Source organism: Manis pentadactyla, chromosome 3 (genome assembly GCF_030020395.1).
Source record: "Manis pentadactyla isolate mManPen7 chromosome 3, mManPen7.hap1, whole genome shotgun sequence".
NCBI lineage: Eukaryota > Metazoa > Chordata > Mammalia > Pholidota > Manidae > Manis > Manis pentadactyla.
In genome coordinates, this window is record NC_080021.1 from 200,556,166 (window position 1) to 200,574,884 (window position 18,719).

At 43.0% G+C, this 18,719-nt stretch overlaps 1 long non-coding RNA gene across 6 annotated transcripts; it reads left to right on the forward strand.

Annotated features, from left to right (window-relative positions):
* The first annotated feature begins 253 nt into the window (after positions 1–253).
* On the forward strand, positions 254–18,719 carry LOC118927334 (uncharacterized). 6 transcript variants are annotated; one of them, XR_008996602.1, is made up of 5 exons: positions 254–4,365; positions 4,455–4,544; positions 5,776–5,883; positions 6,421–10,010; positions 15,972–18,719. It is a non-coding gene; the product is annotated as an uncharacterized LOC118927334 (long non-coding RNA). The 6 variants fall into 6 exon arrangements; XR_008996601.1 differs by having other exon boundaries at positions 254–5,883; positions 15,972–16,143; positions 17,966–18,719; XR_005030799.2 differs by having other exon boundaries at positions 254–4,544; positions 5,773–5,883.

Consider the following 18,719-nt stretch of genomic DNA (forward strand, 5'->3'; position numbering starts at 1 on the left):
TAGAGAGGGTTATTATAGGTTTAATTAAGTAGTGACCAAATTGTATTTCTGTTCTAGATATGGTCTCTTTACCAGAGCAAATCAGCACAGTTCCTAACATCTGGCATGCAACTATGGCTGTGGCAACTGTTTTTGCCCATTTAATTGAGGAGAAAGCATTAGTTGCAATTTGCTTTCACCTGGCAAGCAGAGCAGTCCACCTTCACTGTCCTGCCTTGGGATTACATCATCCTGCCTCTCTGCCACAATTTAGTTCAGGCTTGACTTTCTCCCCATTCCACAGGACATGAAGCTAGCCCATTATGATGATGACATCAGCCTAATAGGACTTGGAGGCCAGGATGCAGCAGGTGCTTTAGATACCCTAGGTAAGATACATGTGTTAACCTAAGAGACATATACCGTGGAAATAGAGGAGGCTGGCAGCTCAGTAAGTATAAATCCTTCATAAACTCCAGGGCTTTGCATATCACCTTCAAAAGATGGTAGGGGCACCTTGCAACTTCTACCATTAAGAAAGAAGCACACTGCCTGGCAGACCTCTTTAGATTTGGGAGGTAATATGCACTGCGCTTAAGCATGCTGTTTTGCCCCTTTTACTGTGTGACCTAAAAGGCTTCCAGGAAGGAGCAGACCCAGAACAAGAACAAAATGAAGTAGTGGGTGTAGCATCTTTCACTATTACATCTAATGACCTGCTTAGGAAAATCCTGATTCTCATTTCCACAACTATGGGCTCTGCTAGTTTAGAACTCTTAATAACCATTCAAGAAATGTTTCCACCAAACAAAAATGATGATGCTGAAGTAAAAGCTGAAACAGTCCCTTGACCATTTGGGGCTCCTCATAGCACTTGAACGACAGGTGTAAAGGGGGTTATCGTGTTGACTAGAATGATTTGCCTTGATTATCAGGGGCAAATAGGGGAGCTGTTACACAATGGAGCCAGGGAACAGGTGTGTCTGAAACCCAGGATATGCCTTCTATCTCTGTTAGGAAAGAACCCAGTTTCTCCTCCCGTTTCTCCTTTACTCTCACACTACTATCCCATTCACAACACTTCTGACCCCAGATGTGTGGGAGTTTTTCCCCACTCTAAGCAATTCTTTGTGAGACCAGCTGGGTGTCCTACGATTTAACTCATGCCTGACACTACCACCTGGAGATAGCATCAGGTCCCGAGGTTAAGGGCTCAGTCCCACTGGACTGCCCCTTGCACCCTCTCCAGATGCCAATCACAAGTCCAGGGGGTTGCCTGTGCTTCTGACAGATGGGCTATAAATCAGAGGTCTTACAACCTCCTCTCAGATTCCATTATTTGTTAGAACAGCTCATAGGACCCAGGGAAACACTTACTTACTGGTTTATTATATAATAAAGGGTACAATAAAGGATACAAATGAAGAGATACACAGGGCAAGGTCTGGGAGTATCCCAAGCGCGGGAGCTTCTGTCCCCGTGGTGTGGTGTGTCACCCTCCTGGTATGTGGATGTGTTCACCAACCTGGAAGTTCTTCAAACTCCATATTGTCAGGATTTGAGGAGGCTTCCTCACGTAAGCATGGTCAATTATTAACTCTGTTTCCAACCTCTCTCCCCTGCCTGGAGAATGGGGGGTGGGGCTGAAAATTCCAAGCTTCTAATTATGGGGGTTCTTTCTGGTGACCAGATCACCCAGAAGCCCACCTGGAGTCACCTCCTAGTGCTCTTATCGCTTAGGAATTTGCAAGCGTTCTAGGAGCTCTGTGCCAGGAACCAGGGGTAGAGAAATTTATATTTTTTATTATTTCACAAGCTCCCAGTACTTAAGTGTCCAGTGACATTTAAATGAAAAAGCACATACAGAATCATTCAGCCACCAGGCTGAGGCCAAAGGAGTGGTAGCATAGAATGGACAGTAGAGGAAAGAAGACATACAAATCTCAACTCTGACTATTTAATCCATTGAACCGGGAACGGCTATAATATGTACTTGTATTTTTTCCTTGCTGTCATAGCTAATTGTTTTTTCCCTCTTTTCTGTTCCCTTACTAAATTATATGGAGGGTTGTCATGATGGTTATCACTACAAGAGTATCCCTGGGTTACAGGATATAAAGACAGAATCCAGATGGAACTAGAGGAGCAAATGCATCACTTGGAGATCCTGGACTTGGATTTGGATGAGATCTCGCTGATGAGACCTTGAGTTGCTGCCTTTTGGGATAGAGAATAAGCCTGATTTTCATTTCGGGAGATAGTTGTATTATCTCAGGTGGGAAAATTGGGGAAATTGTTATTGGTAAGCTTAAGTATGCACGGAGAGCACATGTTAAGGGCAAACAAGACTGACTCTATTGTAGATATTTGTCACATTTTCTGGCTGCCCAGCAATTTTTGAGCACCTTGCTGTGTTTTAGGAACTTACTGCCTTATAAGTCTAACCCCCTCAATCCCCAAAGGAAAATCCAGAAAATCTCTGTTTCCCAGTTTTCCTGTCAACTGTGGCATAAACACTTAATCCAGACTCCATCCATGCGGCTTATCCATGGAGACACTGATTTGGAAGTTAGCAATGTAAGAAAACAGTGCTGCATGTACACATATATTTTCTGTCAGTAAGGTAGCAGAAGAATCTGGTTTTTGGAGCCCTCAAGACTGAGTTCTTGGTGAAGAGATGGCACAGATACTGACAGCAGTAGCAATTGCAATAAAATTTAATTTCTGACACAGAAGCGGTAGCAGGGGAAACCACAGATTTGGTTCGTGCTAAGGGAAAACAACTAAGATGTTTTTCTTGTAAAGCCAGTTCCGTGGCATGGCTTGGGGCTCTTAGAAATCTAGGGCTGAGGCTGACTCTCTGGTCTTGTCAATTAGTCTGCAAATCACCCAGAATCCAGAGTTTCTGTTGCTTGCACTTGTGACTGACTGATTGATCAGATACTAGTTCCATTTGAAAGGGTTGAAGGGTTTGTGAGAAGAAAGAATAAAGGCAAGTCTAGAAAGTGTGAGGTAGGAAGCTGAGGTTTAGACTAGATCAGTGTTCTAGGTCAGGGATTGTACAGGTGGATAACAGTCTCATTCCTGGTTTGACTTAGTGAAGAACTCACCTGGCTTTCTAATCACAATTTTTAATATGTTAAAATTCACTACAGATCATTTTTCTGGTATATAACTGAAAGAATAATCAAACTCAAAACTGTCTAGATGTCACATGACTGTGTCTTCTTGATAAGGATTCAAGCTTGACCTTGGCATTCCCTGAACTTCCCTTCTGTGAAGTCCAAAAATTGCACTTCAGCAAAGTTACTTCTATAAGAAACATTTCTGAGGAATAACCTCTTACTCAGTGTGGAATGGAAACAAGAGAAGTAACCTTCGACCCTTTAATCAATCATGTGCCAGATCCAGGAGCCTATGTATTCCTCCCAACAACCATATGAGGTTGGAATGATTATATTCATTTTACAGATGATAAACGTAACCGGAGAGTCTCCCAAGTGAATTCCTCAGTTTTCAGAATTCCCACCTGCCAGGCTAAGTCGGCCCCAGGAGGCCTGGCCGAGGCCCCAGTTCTCCTTATGCTCCATAACAAGGGGCTCACGGAAAAGTTAGCAATGCTTTTTCACATCAAGCCCGGGACCACTGGAACCTAATACAAAAGGCAGAGGGAGGTGGGTGGTCAAAGAGCATAGTGCGCTTGTTCTTGGCGGGGTTGATGGCAACCACTCCCATCTGTAACATTTACAGACATGGTTCCCATTTGTTTTCTTACTGAATGAAATCTTCCCAAGGACCCTCGGAGGCAGGTAGCATGAGACCCATTTTAAAAATAGAGAAACTGAGACTCAGAGGCAGACTCCCACATGCACAGTTCTGTACAGTTACACAACCAGTAGCCAGCAGAACTGAGTTTTGAGCTCAAATCATCTGACTCTAAAACCTGTATATTTTCCACTGCATTGAGCTTCAGGGTGAAATGAGGAAGGAGCATCCTTCTGGATAAAGTCATGGGCCTGGGAGTCCCTCGTAGGAGGCCAGTATCTTTTCTCAGGGTGTTTGGGGACCTTTAAGACAAATCACCCTATTCTGTACTCTAAGCTGGTGTGGCGTGCTTTCTCAAGCATCCAGGCTCAGGGATATCAGTGTACTGGGAAATAAGGTGGTGTTCATTAACCATACTCCTCCCTCATAAGCCAACTTGCAAAGTAACTGAGATTGTCCATAGGATTATTCATAACTGATTATTCATAGATGTTACACAGACTAAGATAAAAACATTAGCCTTATGGCTGATAGAGGAGACCACGGCTTCACCTCCCCAGACTTCCTACTATTTATCCCCCAAACTCAGTCCTCCCTCTCTGCGGGATAGAACATGTTCCAGTGAGTTCCCTGCATGAAGCAGCAGAGAACCTGAGTTTGCAGAAAGTAGGCTGCTCCAGAAGAGAACTTTCCCATTCTCATTATTCCAGTTAGTCCGTCTTCCTCTGCTGGAGGGCACTGTGTGAAGGGTGGAGGGGCTGCATGTGTCTGCCCACCCCTCTCCTCTTCTCCATGACAAGGTAAGGAGAGAGGAACAAGCGTTTCTTTTTCTCCACACTGTGCCTCCCACAGGCCAACGTTCTGAGGCTACCAGGGACCATCAGCTGATGCACAAATGTAATCCATTCCGATGAGGAATGAGAGATGATGATCTTTGCTGTCTTATCTAAGAGTAGATAGATGGGACAATCACATAGGAGGGGCCTGATGGGATCACCAAAGGATTGTCAGGGCTAGAGAGAACCTTAGAGACTGTGTGCAACAAACGCCTACGTATCTGACAAGCTTCTACTTTCGTGGGAAGTAGGGAGGCTGGGATGTGAGCCCAGACATGTCGTCTGGTTGGCCTAAAGGAGTCTGATGACCTCAGCCGCATACTCAACTCCCTTCTAAGGCTCCCTCACCTTGGGTCCCGTGCTGACACTGTTGGCTCCCCCAGCTGGGCCATAACTAAATAGAAATCTGAAGCAAGGAACCTAAATGCTGGCCTATAATCTGGACAGTAGGGAGTCCAGTAACTAATTGAACCAATCAGATTCTTCTGTCTTTTGAGGATCTTTGAATAGGAGGCTTTGGACATTGGGCAGTTGATAGGAGGGGCAAAAGGCACAGAGAACAGGCAGTAAGAAGACAGGAGATGAAGCTCTGAGTGAGTGTGAGGTCAGGTGGAGAGTAAAGAGCAATGCATAAGTGGAGATGTGGACAGTAGGAGAAACTATGGAGGAGCTGGATCCCAGTGATGCTGAAGCTCTAGAATCAGGAGCTCTGCACCTACTGCTGCTGAGAGGGGCAGAGATCATGCAGTTGCCAGACCCATGCTGGATCATGTGCTACCTTCCAATTACCATCCTAAGTTCTAGGCCCTGGGGAGGTCATTTACTGAGCTGTTTATAGGTTGCCAGAGACCTAGTTTTATGGCCAAGATACCATCTTCCTTAAGGCACATAGCTTCATAAGCCACCAACACTCAAGGTGATCTGGATAAGCCTCTTTGTACCTCACAACCCAAACAATCTAACAAAGAGCTTTTTCTATTGGCACGTTCACCTGTACAAACCATACACATTAGTATTAAACATTTTGATCCAACAGTTTTATTCCCTGGTGCTCATAAGATCTGAGATCTTCTTAATTAGCCCAGAACGCATTGTGGTCATTTCCTCCATCTCAAACCATCAGGGATGTGGCTATAGAAACCTCCCTGCATAGCCTAAACAACTCCTTTTTTTGTTTTCCTGGCACTCTAAGCAGGGACTTCTTGAGCATCCAAGCTGTCTGTCCTGAGGTCAGAGAAGGTGTGAGCAGTCAAGATGATGAAGTGCCCAGAGCGAAACTTCCTGCTCGTTGGAAGTAGAGCAGGTGGGTAGAAATGTATCTGCTGTGTGGAGGGAGATAAGTCAAATGGGGAGAGAGCGGGAACACACCTGATTAGCCAGGAGCTATAATCTCCAGCTTTGCTTTGATTTGCTCTAACCTACTACTACACTGCTTCCTACCCTCTTCTCCCCTTTTCTGCTCCTGACTCTCTTCTCTTCCCTTCTCTCCACAGGCCCCTGGGGTGACATGGTAACCCCAAGGAAGAATCTGCAGAATCCAAGTCTCCTTTTCCTAGATAATCTTGGTGACAAAAGCACTTTTTTTTTTTCAGTTAGGTGCAAACTGTATTTTATTTTCTTATCTATAAATAGGCAATGCTTAAAAGTCCATTTTATTTACAAAGTTACAGGAAAACAAGAACCCTCGTAAGTTGTTGGTGGAAGTTTAAGTTGGTATAAGTTTCAGTGTGAAAATTACAAATCACATGTCTTTTGACCTAACAGTTCACTTTCTAGGAATTTATTGTACAGATATACTCATACACGTAGCAAAATTTATCTTTTAATCTCTTTCATTAAGGATGGCTCTAACAAGGAAGAAGCAGTTTAGAATCCTCTGCAGCCTGTGATAGGGGAGGACCAGTGTTATAACTAACAGCCAGTCTGTACTGGGAATGGATACAGGTAGGTGACATCTGCCTCCATCAAACCTTTCTCTCGTTTTTCCAACAGAATGACATAGCACCTCGCTATATCCCTTACCGATTGCATCTGAAGAACTCAAACTATTCACCAACTATTCTGCCTTTCTGAAAAGTGACAGAGAATGAGAGGGTTGTGGCCATGTAACTGGAGATATGGGGCAAAAAATGATTAAAGAGCAGCATCTCAAGTAACTACTGCCATAGAGACGTTTAGTACTATTGTACAGGAAATGCCAGAGCACCGTGCAAATGGAGAAGTTATTTTCCATTCTGAGCTCTAGCAGGAAGGAACTCCTCTAGCCAGAGAACCTTAATTCTTTTTTGTCACGACAATCTCTAATGAAAACAGCCACTAGAAGAGAAGGGTCCAGCAGAATGCATATTCAGAGCCCCTGGGTTTGAAATTTAGAGCACCAGCCTCACTCAGCTCTTCCTAGACTGTGTGTGCAGAAAGAGACAATTGCATCCTGTAGAAAGAGGTAGACCTCCCAGCACAGGGCACACTGTGTGAGATGGAGAGACATGGGCTGCCTACAGAGAATGAGACCCAACTTGCCCCTCTGCTTCAGGGTCATTACCGAAACACCTGAAGAGGAGCTGGAGCTGAGAGTCAGAACCCGCCACAGGCTTTAACTCCATGTGTTCTACAGCTTCCTTCAGTTATTCTCAACCCTTCATTTTGCCATATTCATAGAGTTCTGAGTCTGGTGAATTCCAAGGCGATATTAGAGTCTCCTAGAAAAATAAAGATACTCACTGTCTTTTACCAATTTCTTTCCCAAGGTTCCTACCTCATATACAACAGCTCTTCATTTAAAGGGACATGGTAATTGGGTGGAAAGACCATGTCACTTGCTGTTTTATGTAGTTTATGTGGATGAGACTTCCTGTGCTGTATGTACTTCCTTATCTGCAGTGTCAATTTTTATGATCCTATGGTAAATTTACTAACATGGAAAGACTGGGCAGGGGTCTGGGGGAGGAAGCGAATAATTCAGACAGGAAAACACCAAGGCCAAAAATTAGTTGTGCCTTGGCAATCCTTAGAGAATGAGATTTGAGTCCCTGACTGCACTTGTAGCTGTGTTCATTGTGAGGATAGGTATTTGTCCTCTGATAATAAGTAGACTTTAATCCTAGGTGTGAGCACAAGTCATGTCAACAGGTGTGGTTCCAGAGAAATTCATAGTAATTGCCCAGAACATACCAGGCCACAACCAAATTCTCACACTGAGGAATTACGGGCAAGTAAGAATGTCAGTCTTGGTACAGCTCATTATGTAATGGAAACGGCACTGATTCTTCCAAGTCAACAAACATCTTCCAATGCTCCAGGAGCCAGCCAGGCAAGCTATTCCAGCAATGGAGAGGTGTGGCTCTGGTGTGTGGCGACACACTGCGAACACCCAAGCTCCAGAGTGCCTATTAGTTGCGTAATGGATAGATGAGTCAAAGATCATGCCTCCTAGGTTGTCAGCTGCTTGGAACTTGCTGCAGTCTGTCAGTAGCTCCATGCAAGCAATCCAGGGGCTGATCATGAGCCCAGAGTCACCATCGAGACATGAGTTTCAGTGTTGTAGGTGAAGAGGCAAGATAAACATACATACTCCTGAGTCACATCCTTTAATTCAGAGAGGGCTATTCGGTCAGGGACCGTGTTTCTGTGAGCATCTTCCTTTTCTTCAGGACATTGTGAATTTATGATGACAGCACAAGGGAAGGAGCAAAGTGAGGCTGTGGTCCGCCAGAGCCAGCTCTCGCCAGGTTTGCAGTCCTACCCATAAGACATGGCCATGAGCAGTGACCAGTCAATAGCACCCACAGCTACGGTTCCATATTCTCTCAGGTGAGCTTCCTCCCACAAGTGCCCTGACTGTATTGATATGGACACCAGTCACCGTGCTATCTGATCACCCTGGAGTTGGGGGGTGGTTATCTTTCCATTCCATCCCCTGTGGTCCCAGAAGAATCAGGGAGCCATAGACTCCCAGGTTTAAATCCTGGCTAAGCTACTTAATAGGTGGATGACAATGGACAATTAACCTCTGAGCTTCAATTTCGTCCTCTGAAAATTAAGGATAATAATATTACTTTGATAGGGTAATTTCGAAGGTTGAATTAAATCGGGTATAAAAAGGACCGAACACAATGCCGAGCACAAGTAGAAGCCACATTAATGGTACTTCCCATCTCTGGAGACAGCGTCTCAGGATTGGGAAAAAATGTTAAATAAAACTCTCCTTCTGCTTGTCCATTGCTAGAATCACCTATTGCACCTCTAAGACATGTGGTCATCCAGCCTCTGTTTTGAGTCTATCTAAGGCAAGGAACAATCCCCTTGGGGAGTTCTGAGGGTCCTGCTGACACTGCGCTGAGAGACAATGCCCAGGGGCCTCTGCTGTGTGTAGCAGCATCCCCTGACCCACATGCCAGAGGGGGCCTTGATTCTGTGCAGACACACCACATAATTCAAGACTATCCCCGAGCAATGTGGGAATCTCATCCCTCAATCCTCAGTATCTTGGGGTGAATTCTATTCCAGTGTAGATGCCTCTTCACCTTCCTTGAGCTTTGATTCTAACCAGTGTTGATTCTTCTTTTTTGGATTCAAATATCTTTCTACCCAATGAGAATGACAGAAAACAAGGATAAGAATCCTTTCTCCATGTTTCTAGGGCAGACAGTCTTTCTATGCTAACTGCTACAGGCAGAATAAGGCCCCCCAGATGCCCACATCCTAATCCCTGGAGTATGGGGGATATGTTATGTTACATGTAAAAAATAATTTTATATGGCAAGGAGGAATTAAGGTTGCACATGGAATTAAGCTTGTTAAATAGCAGATTTTAAAATGAGGAGATTATACTAGATTATCCAGATAAACCCAATGTAATTACAAAGCTCTTTTAAATGTGGAAGAGAGAGGCAGAAAAGGTTTAAAGATGCTATGTCGCTGGCTTTGAAGATGGAAGAAGGGTCTATGAGCCTAGGAATGCAGGTGGCCCCTAGAAACTGGCAAGGCAAGGAAATGGATTCTCTTCTAGGGCCCCCAGAAAGACAACAGCTCTGCTGACACTTTGATTCTAGTCCAGTGAGACTCATTTAGGACTTCTGACCTCCAGAATTGTAAGTGAATAACTTTGTGTTTTCAGCTACCAACATCATAGTAAATTCATTATAGCAGCAGGAGAAAACTCATACATTAACCCATTCTGAGCCTCCTCCTCCATTGCCATCGTCCACTGTAGAGTCTGCAAAGTCCAATAGAGATGGTCCCCAATTTAGGATGACTCGACTTCTGATTTTTCAGCAAAGATGGCACAAAAGTGATATACAGCCAGTCAAGACCATACTTCAAATTTCGAATTTGGGTCTTTTCCCGGGCTACGATCTGTGGTACCATTCTGTCCCGTGATGCTGGACAGGGGTGTCAAGCTGTAGCTCCCGGTCAGACACACCGCACCAGGTAAGCAACCACACCGACACACGTACAACCGTTCTGTACCCAGACAATCGTTCTGTTCTTCACTTTCAGTGGTATTCAATATGTTATATGAGATATTCAATGTTAATCATACAATAGGCTTTGCGTTAGATGAGTTGTGCAACAGTAGCTAATGTAAGTGTCTGAGCATATTTAAGGCGGGTTTGGCTAAGGTATGATATTCGGTAGGTTAAGTGTATGAAACGTATTTTGACTTAACAGTGTCTTTGACTTACCACAGGTCTCTCAGGATGTCGCCCCGTCATAAGTCAGGGAAGATCCGTACTTGGTAGGTCAGCAGCTCTGGGCTCTTCTAATCCATTACCAAAAACATCATAGTGACCTCGACATCACTTTCACCGAAATATGGTGCTCTGGAAATCCAGAGGACCTTGATCACTGAAGAAAGGGCTTGGGCTCTCAAGACATGTTCTGTCACCATAGCCTGACAGTATTTTCTCCAGAGGCCCCCTCTAGGGGTTATGCTCAGCTGTGGTCACATCCATTGTGGGGGCTCCGGCTCCAGAGCTCTACCTTTAAGTGCCACATGCACACACAGCCTCTTTCTCAAGGTACCTTCACAGTGTTGGAGTGCCACATCCAGGCGAGTTTCCACACATGGCCACCGATTCGACCCAGAACTACCGTTCCCTGCAATCTCAGTGTCCCGGCTCCTGAGACTCCTGTCTCACCTCATCCTGATCCCAAGACCCACTGCATTTTCTGGTTCAAAATGAGAGTTATTTCTTCCAGAGGGAAAAATAACCCCTACTTAGTTACTGTAAAAGTGCATTTTTGCTTCCCAATCCCCTGAGGAAATTACCCCATTAGAGCATGGTCTTGAGTTCTTACAAATTCAGCTTCGCTTTCTGATCAGTGTGGCTTCTCCGCCCTGCTTCTCTAGCTGCCCCCTCTTCCCACCACCGTGAAGCCATCTGCAAAGCAAAGCAAGGACTTTGCCACGTGCTTGGGTCTTCCATGCTTGGGGATTTCAGGGGAAGGTGGGGAGTGCATGTGCTGCCCTATGTTGCCCTTCCTTCCCTTCAGCTGGTTGGGCAGTCTGCAGTTCTCTCCCACAGCCCAAGGACCTATTTCTTTCTCCCTTCTTATCCTTACCTACATGCCCTCCACTGAGTCTCTAGCTTAGGGTAATTGACTTCCACACCACCATAAATGTTCCCTTGAGTAGCTCTGTTCTCTTGCATATCTGGGGTCCATTCTTAAGGTTCATGCCTCAGAATCTCCAGAACTGTGCTCACTCTGTTTATCACTCATGCTCTGTATTCATGCACATTACTCATTAATATGTTCTAGGTGCTATGGGAAATCAAAGGTGCTGCATGTGACATGAATGCTGCCTTATAGTTCTCAGTCAAGTTGGGAAATTCCCTAGATAACTATGCTCTAGTGTGGTAGGAGGTGGTACGTGCTTTAAGAATTGACAGGATACAATGGGAGCTCAGAAGTGGCCAAGAGGTCTCTTCCAGTTTGAAGGGAGGCCTCGAGGAAGGGACTTCTAAGCTAGACCTTGAAAAGTATGAATGATTTAGAGAGATAAAGAATGGGGTAGGTGGCATTCAGGCAGAGGAGGCGATGTGCAAGCAAAAGGCTCAGAGGTGTGATAAAGTTGGGCATATCCGTGGAGAAGAATGAAGTTCAGCCAGGACGAAGCCCAGCCTGGTGGATGGAAGAGCAGGAGATAAGACTAGAAACGTAGGTGGGGCCAGACCGGGAGGGTGGTAAGGTCAGAAAACAGTCAATGGGATTCTTGAAAGTTTGGTGAGTAAGCAGTCAAGTCATATACATATATATACATACATATATATATATATATATATATATATATATATATATATATATGTATAGTAACTGCTAAATTAAAAAAAAAGAAAGTTTGGTGTGCAGTAACTTAACTAAGTCATATAGGTTGTCATCAAACCTCTGATAGCTCTCAAATTTAAATATCCACAGAGAACAGACAGGTGTATAAACAAATGAGGCAGGCCAGGTGAGATACGTGACAAATTGGAGAGTACAATTTGATCTTGACCCCATAAAACTGCCTTGGCTTGCACTTCCTCTGATACTGAAGGCTGGCAGGAAGGCAGCCGTTGTTGAGCCAGCCATCGTTTGCATTACAAGAATGCTTGCAATGCCGCCCATGTGAGGACCATGAAAAATTGACTGATACCTCTATCAGCACTAGGTCGGTCCATCTTAACCACTGATCAGGGCTTTTCTCTCATGGACACAGCAAATTGTGTAACCAGCAAGATGTATGAGTTGTATTATTGGCGGCTCAGAGGCAGATTTGTGGCCACACAGAGATATGTCAGCTACTATGCATTTTAGCTTTTTTTCTTTCTTTTATCCCACCTAAAGGACTTTTAAAAAGTCCTTATTTCCCTTAAGGAAGAAATTGTGCTTAATGTAATATGTTCAAACAAAAATGTATGTAATAACGTACACCATTAAAAGTCCTTTATAGAACCACTCCTTCAGAAATAACCTCAGCAGGAGTTTGATAGACTTTTTTCCAGTTTTATTTTGTTGCTCATACACCATATGAGTTTCCTAGGGCTGCCATAACTTAGTACCAGAAACCAGGTGACTTAAACAACAGAAATTAATTGCCTCATACTTCTGGAGGCCAGAAGTCTGAGATCAAGCTGTCAGCAGGGTTGTTTCCTCCGAGGCCCCCTCCTCGGATTGCAGATGGCCATCTTCTCCCTGTGTCTTCACGCGGTGACCTCCCCTGTGCGTGTCTATGTCTTAACTTCATTTTCTTATAAAGACACTAGGCATATAAAGGCCCATTCCAATGACCTCCTTTAACCTTAGTTACCTCTTTAAAGACCTTATCTCCAAACGCAGTCACATCCTGAAATATTGGGAATTAGGGATTTAACATATGAATTGAGGGTGGTGGTGGAATTCAGTCCGTAACACACACACATTTTTTTTTCTGCATAGTTCTGCAACTTGCTCTTCTTACTTAAATTTTAGTAGTTTCAGTATGTTTTCAAGCCAGAAGATATGTATCTTCCTGAGGAGGCTGAGATACCGAGTATTTAGCCTTTTCATTTTCACTGAGTAAAGGAGAAGGCGGGTGGGAATAACCTTGGGTCCAGGACCATCGGTCAAAAAAGCACATTGTTGGTTCTTCACAGCCTCTCTTCCTTTTTCTTCCAATTTCCTCTTTTTGTGTGTTTTCATCTGAAATTTATGTGATTTTTACGCTTGCTCTTCACATCACACATTAATTTTGTTTACTGCATAAATTATGCTGTTTGCTATTTCTGTGATGTGTAGTCATGCTAAAATGCTCTTCTGTCCTTGCTTTCTTTTCTTAGTTCTTCTAGCTTCCGTGTTTTATCTCATTCCATTGATTTACTACTCTTTTATCTCTTTTGCACAGAGGTCACATGCCCTTTCTTTTCTGTAAGAAGTGCAAGGCATGTTGTTAGCTGAAAACCCCTGCTGTTTCCAGGACGTTTAATCCAAGTCTTCTGTTCCGCTCTGAATGTTGCAAGTGGTTCTCCATACTCTCCTCCTGGTGTCTTCGGGCTCCCTTTATATTCTGCATCTAGTACTTAAAAATGGACATTGATACCCTATGTTCAGCTTTTTATTGGTGTGTGTGTGTGTGTGTGTGTGTGTGTGTGTGTACACGCAGCCTTGCAGGAGTCTTGAGCCATTACCATTTGTAAATTTTGTCTCCATTCTCTTCCTCTGGAATGTGACCTTGACAGGGTCCATCAGGTCCTGCAGGCACGCCTTAGGCCCTTAGATTCTTCCCATCCCTGTGAGGCTTCTTCTCTTACAGGCTCCTTAAGGCCCCTTGAGCATTGTTTTGCCGAGGCTGTCAAATCTATTTTAGTGTCTTTAATGGCATAATCAGAAAGGATTTCCTTACTTCAAGATTATGTAAATATTCATCTGTAGATTCTTCTACTAAGTGACTCCAAATTTTTTTTCCAAGTGCCTAGCTCATTTTCCAATGTCATTTTTTAAATTATCCACATCTTTCCTACCTTCATAATCTGCTGAATAGAGTTTATACATGTAGTGCATGGAATATACTGAGTAATGTATAGACATAGACCTTTTCTAAGGCTTTCTTTTCAGTCTCACTAACAGAGCTCTTTTAGTTATATCTATTTCCAGAACCATAATGTATATTTACAAATATATTGCATCATATCATTGTACATAGTATATATATAATGTCAGCTTTATATTAACAGGAAATTGAAAGGTGTCTAAGTTATATAGAAGCTCCCACAGCCCTTTCCTCCCACTTAGACCCAATATCTAGTCGGAATGCCGACCTGATTTGAGCACAATGGATATTCCCCAAACAAGAAAACCCAGACTGCTTCTCCTTGTCTAGAGCAGGGCAAAGGATCCATGCTGTGATTCAAGAATTATAAATTTGTCTGAAGTTATCAAACCTTCATTTTAATGTAGCAGAGAAGGAAGGTCTGACATAGATTTTAAAAATGATCTCCACAAGTGGCCCCATATTTTGTCTTAGGGAATGTGAACTATTTGTTTTTACAAAATATTTCATGGTCCATTTGGGTATGTAAAGTTGGTTCTCAGGTTGTAAGGCCTAGTCATGAAGTGTAAAGAGGGAACTCTATTGCTTTATGAGAACAAAGGAACTATTTTAGACTCCTAAGAGGAGGAGAAAGAAACCCGATAGGAAGACAGGAAAGGTAGAGGCTAGTGAGTTAGTAAAATCCCCAGTGCTGAGAGAGCTTATTGGACTTTTAAGAGGGTATCTAATATTCAAAGTTGAGTTGCTAGTATTTCTTTAGCATAAATGCCTCCATCTCTCCAAGTTCTCACCATCTGCTCTTCAAATGAGGAGCATGTGTGTAGGGAGGCCAAAGAAGACAGGAAAAGTAGCTGTGTTCATGTGTAGTCATATGATCTCAGAGCAGAAGTGGGTGGAATATGATCTCAGAGCAGAAGTGACCATGAGCAGGTAGGTTCCCCAAACACTTACAAAAATTTGAGGAAAATCATTGATTTCCAAAAATTATAAACTGGAGACTTTACACTAAATCTTGCTCATGAGAGGGTGATGACGTCTTGGAGTTATCTAAAACTTCATTGACTCTATCTGTGTTTTCTTTTCGAGAGAACTGGCATCATTCATATCTTTCATATGTTTGAGGAAGTGAATCTCCATATTGCTCAGTTTACCTCCTAGAAACTACTGGGAAGAGAGAAGAAATAAACAAAACTTCAAAGATTCTATCAGTTCTTCTAATGGCTCACACACACACATCCATTTTTAATCAGAACAAGTTAAATCTGATTAAGGCTTTTCTTAATCTGTAAAATGTAGCTAAGCATAATAACAAAGATAATCATTTTACTTTATGATAATAAACAAGAACCTGGGCCAGCCAAACAAAGTCTCGGTATGCAGGGAGGTGGGATACATATATAATGTTCCCATCTTTCAGAAGGTTATTAATGGATAATTAGTATTCAGATTCTGATCAAGATAACAGACTTACTTAGCAAAGGCTGCTAGCCTCACCCCTGAAGATGCACAGAGATGTGAGAGACGTTGATGAATTTTGAAACCTAACATAAAACTGTGAGAAAACTTTGAAGAGACAAAAAGTGGTTGCATCTTGGTGAGGGAAGGAAGTGGGCTTTGGAAACTTAATAGTAATAAAATAATACAAATTGTTTGCCAGGCACTCTTCTAAGTTTTGTCAATACTAGCTCAGTTAATCTCTTGAACAATTCAATGAGGTTAGAATTACCCCCCATTTTACAGATGAGCAAACTGAGGCAGGGTGACGATAAGTACTCTGACTAAGGCCACAGAGCTAGTAAGGGCTGAGCCAGGATCTAAACCTCAGCAGCCTGGCTCCAGAGCCAAGGCTCTTGACTGTACTATGCTGCTCCGCATTACAGCGTCAGCAGCTATGGTGAGGGGAGGACTGAAAGAGCACACTCTCCCCTTGCCAGTTCCTCCTTACAACACTGTCCTCCCTGGGTGAGCAGCAGGATAATGGCAATGCCGCAGAAGGCTGACTACAGAGGGCTCTTCTCTCTTCCAGGCATCTTCTGATAATGACAGGTGCAGGTGGGTGGTTGGCCTCTGATCATTACCTTGCTTCCCCTGATCTGAGACTAGGAAATTACAACCTAGGACACCACTTGCGCAAGACCTGTGCCCTGATAACTGGTTTATTCATTGCCTAAGGAGTGGGATTACCTGGGGTCCTGGGAAGAACTTATGTGGAACGGTTGAGCCTACCAGAGCACGCCCCCCTCCGCCTCCATCCCACTCATCCAGAGAAGAAGACTGTTCAGGCTTTCATCTCTCTCTGCAGGTGCATGGTCAGCCGGGGTGGCCATCAGACACAGGGGAATATGAGCTCACAGACACACAAAATGATGAGGCATCTGAGGAGTGAAAACACTATAAAATAAAAATGACAAACTGAAGAGCCAGAATCAGAGGAAGCACAGTTAAAGGACCAGCAAAATAAATACCAAATTACAGATGTCCTCAGAAACACAGGGGAGGAAATAGCATGTGAAAAAACAATAGACATTATGAGGAAGAAACAATGCCATATGAGAAATAATGCAAGTAACTTTAACGTTATTGCTGCCTAAATAAATAATGACAAAAAATTAAGCAAACACAAAGCACATCTGTGACAGCACATGGCTAACACTAGAGGCTACCGAAATGCTGGCAGAAAAGGCTGGGCCACAGGGACGTGAAATTGTGCCAAGATACTTGACTTGCTTGGGGGAGAAGAGATGGATAATTTTAAAAGGTTTAAAGGGCCTGAAAATAAGGTGACAAGGAGAAACACATCACATAATAAGAGCCAAAAGAAAGCTGGAGTAGCAGTTTAACTTTAGGCAACATAGACTTTACATTCTTTATCCCTCCCACCTCCAAAAAAAAACAGACTAAGAGAAAAAATTATGATGTCATATAATTGTACTAGTAGACCCCACAAACATAACGATTATGAACATACATGCATCTAACTATTCAACCTTCAAATATATGAAGCCACACTGAGAGAAACACAGATAAAAACAACGGTTTTTGGAAGAAGTTTTAAGACTTCCTTCTCAGAAACCGTTAGATCACACAGATTTAAGGAATTAAGCAGTATAGAAGATTTGATAAATACAGGATTGGACATTCTTAAACCAGGACTTATCAATGTATTTTCTTTCTCAGCACATTTGAAGGAAGAGGCTGACTATATAGCAATGATTCTCAGAAGTAGAAGGAGAGTTAAGAAATAGAGAAATAGTACAAATTCATAAAATTAGTAATGATGAGGGGTATTTATAGAATCAGAAAAATAAAGCTAGTCTGGAAGTTGAAAAATTTGCATGGAAGAGATGAAAATCTGGGACATTTGACTCAACAAGAGTAAGACTCTAATATAAACATCAAATATCTATCTTTTTTCTTTTTTAAGAAAGACCCTGGCTAACCCAGGATTCATCTCCTTTAACTTGTAGAACTAATATTTAGTAATTAACACCTACTCTGTGCCAAGCATTCTCCCATGTAGCAACTCACTTAATTTTTACAGCAATTTTATGAGCTAGGTGCCATTATTATCCCCCCTTTGATGCTGGGATTCTTGTTAGCAGAGTCGAAGAATGAACTTCGCAAACACTCAAGGTAAGAGAGCAAGGCAGAGGCTTTTATTTAGAAATAGAGCGAGACGAGAGGACAGAGCTCCTGGCTCACACCAGGAGGGGACAAGAGACTCCCTGGGTGGTGTGTTGTCAAGGGGTTTTATAGGTGGTTGAGAGACAAAGGGCTAGGGATGCACACCTGCTAAGTGGTCCGAAAATATTTAAGTTTCTTATTAGTCTTCTGGGTTATTTACAAGAAATTTACTGCTCTGATTTCCTCCCAGGATAACAGCTTCCTGGTCTGGGAACATATCAATCAAGACAGCCTGCTTTGCTCCCAAGGTGGGCTGAGTTATTATCTGTTTGTTAAAGAGTATGTTAAGAAACTTACCTTTTAACTAAATGGGTTTTAAAATGCAATCTTATTTTCAAGAGGGAATCCTTCTTGTTATTACTATGTTGTTTTGGGCTTGCTTGTTAAATTTCCCAGGTTGCAGATCACTTGATTAGGGCTGGAGGAGGAAAAACAGCACCTGGGTAAAGTCAGAAAAATAAGCTGGGCCCCCCAGCAGGCCAAAGCAAATCTCACAATGGATTATCTTGCTTTGTTTTTTCCAGAGGCCCTCACCCTACTCTGTCTAAGCCCATGGTCCCTGTCTCACTTTACAGAAAAGGAAACCGAGGCATGGTAAAATTAAGTATCTTGCCCAAGGTTACCCAAGTTATAAATGTGCTATAAGTAAGCACTTACGCTAAATATCATAATAATATTATATTATCACCATTATTTCTATTTTTTAAATGAGGAATCTGACGTAGGGAGGGTTTAATTTTCCCAAGGTCGCAGAGCTAAGATGTGATGGAGCAGGCACTTGCATCCCATTAGTCTCACTCTAAGGCCCAGGCACATGACTGCCAACCCGCGTCTCACCAACAAGATTGTGGGCAGCTCTCTATATACTCCTTTTGAAAGTGCCCAAGGGGGAGAAGGAATTGAGCCCCAAACATAGTATGTAAAATATCTCCTTTAAAAATACA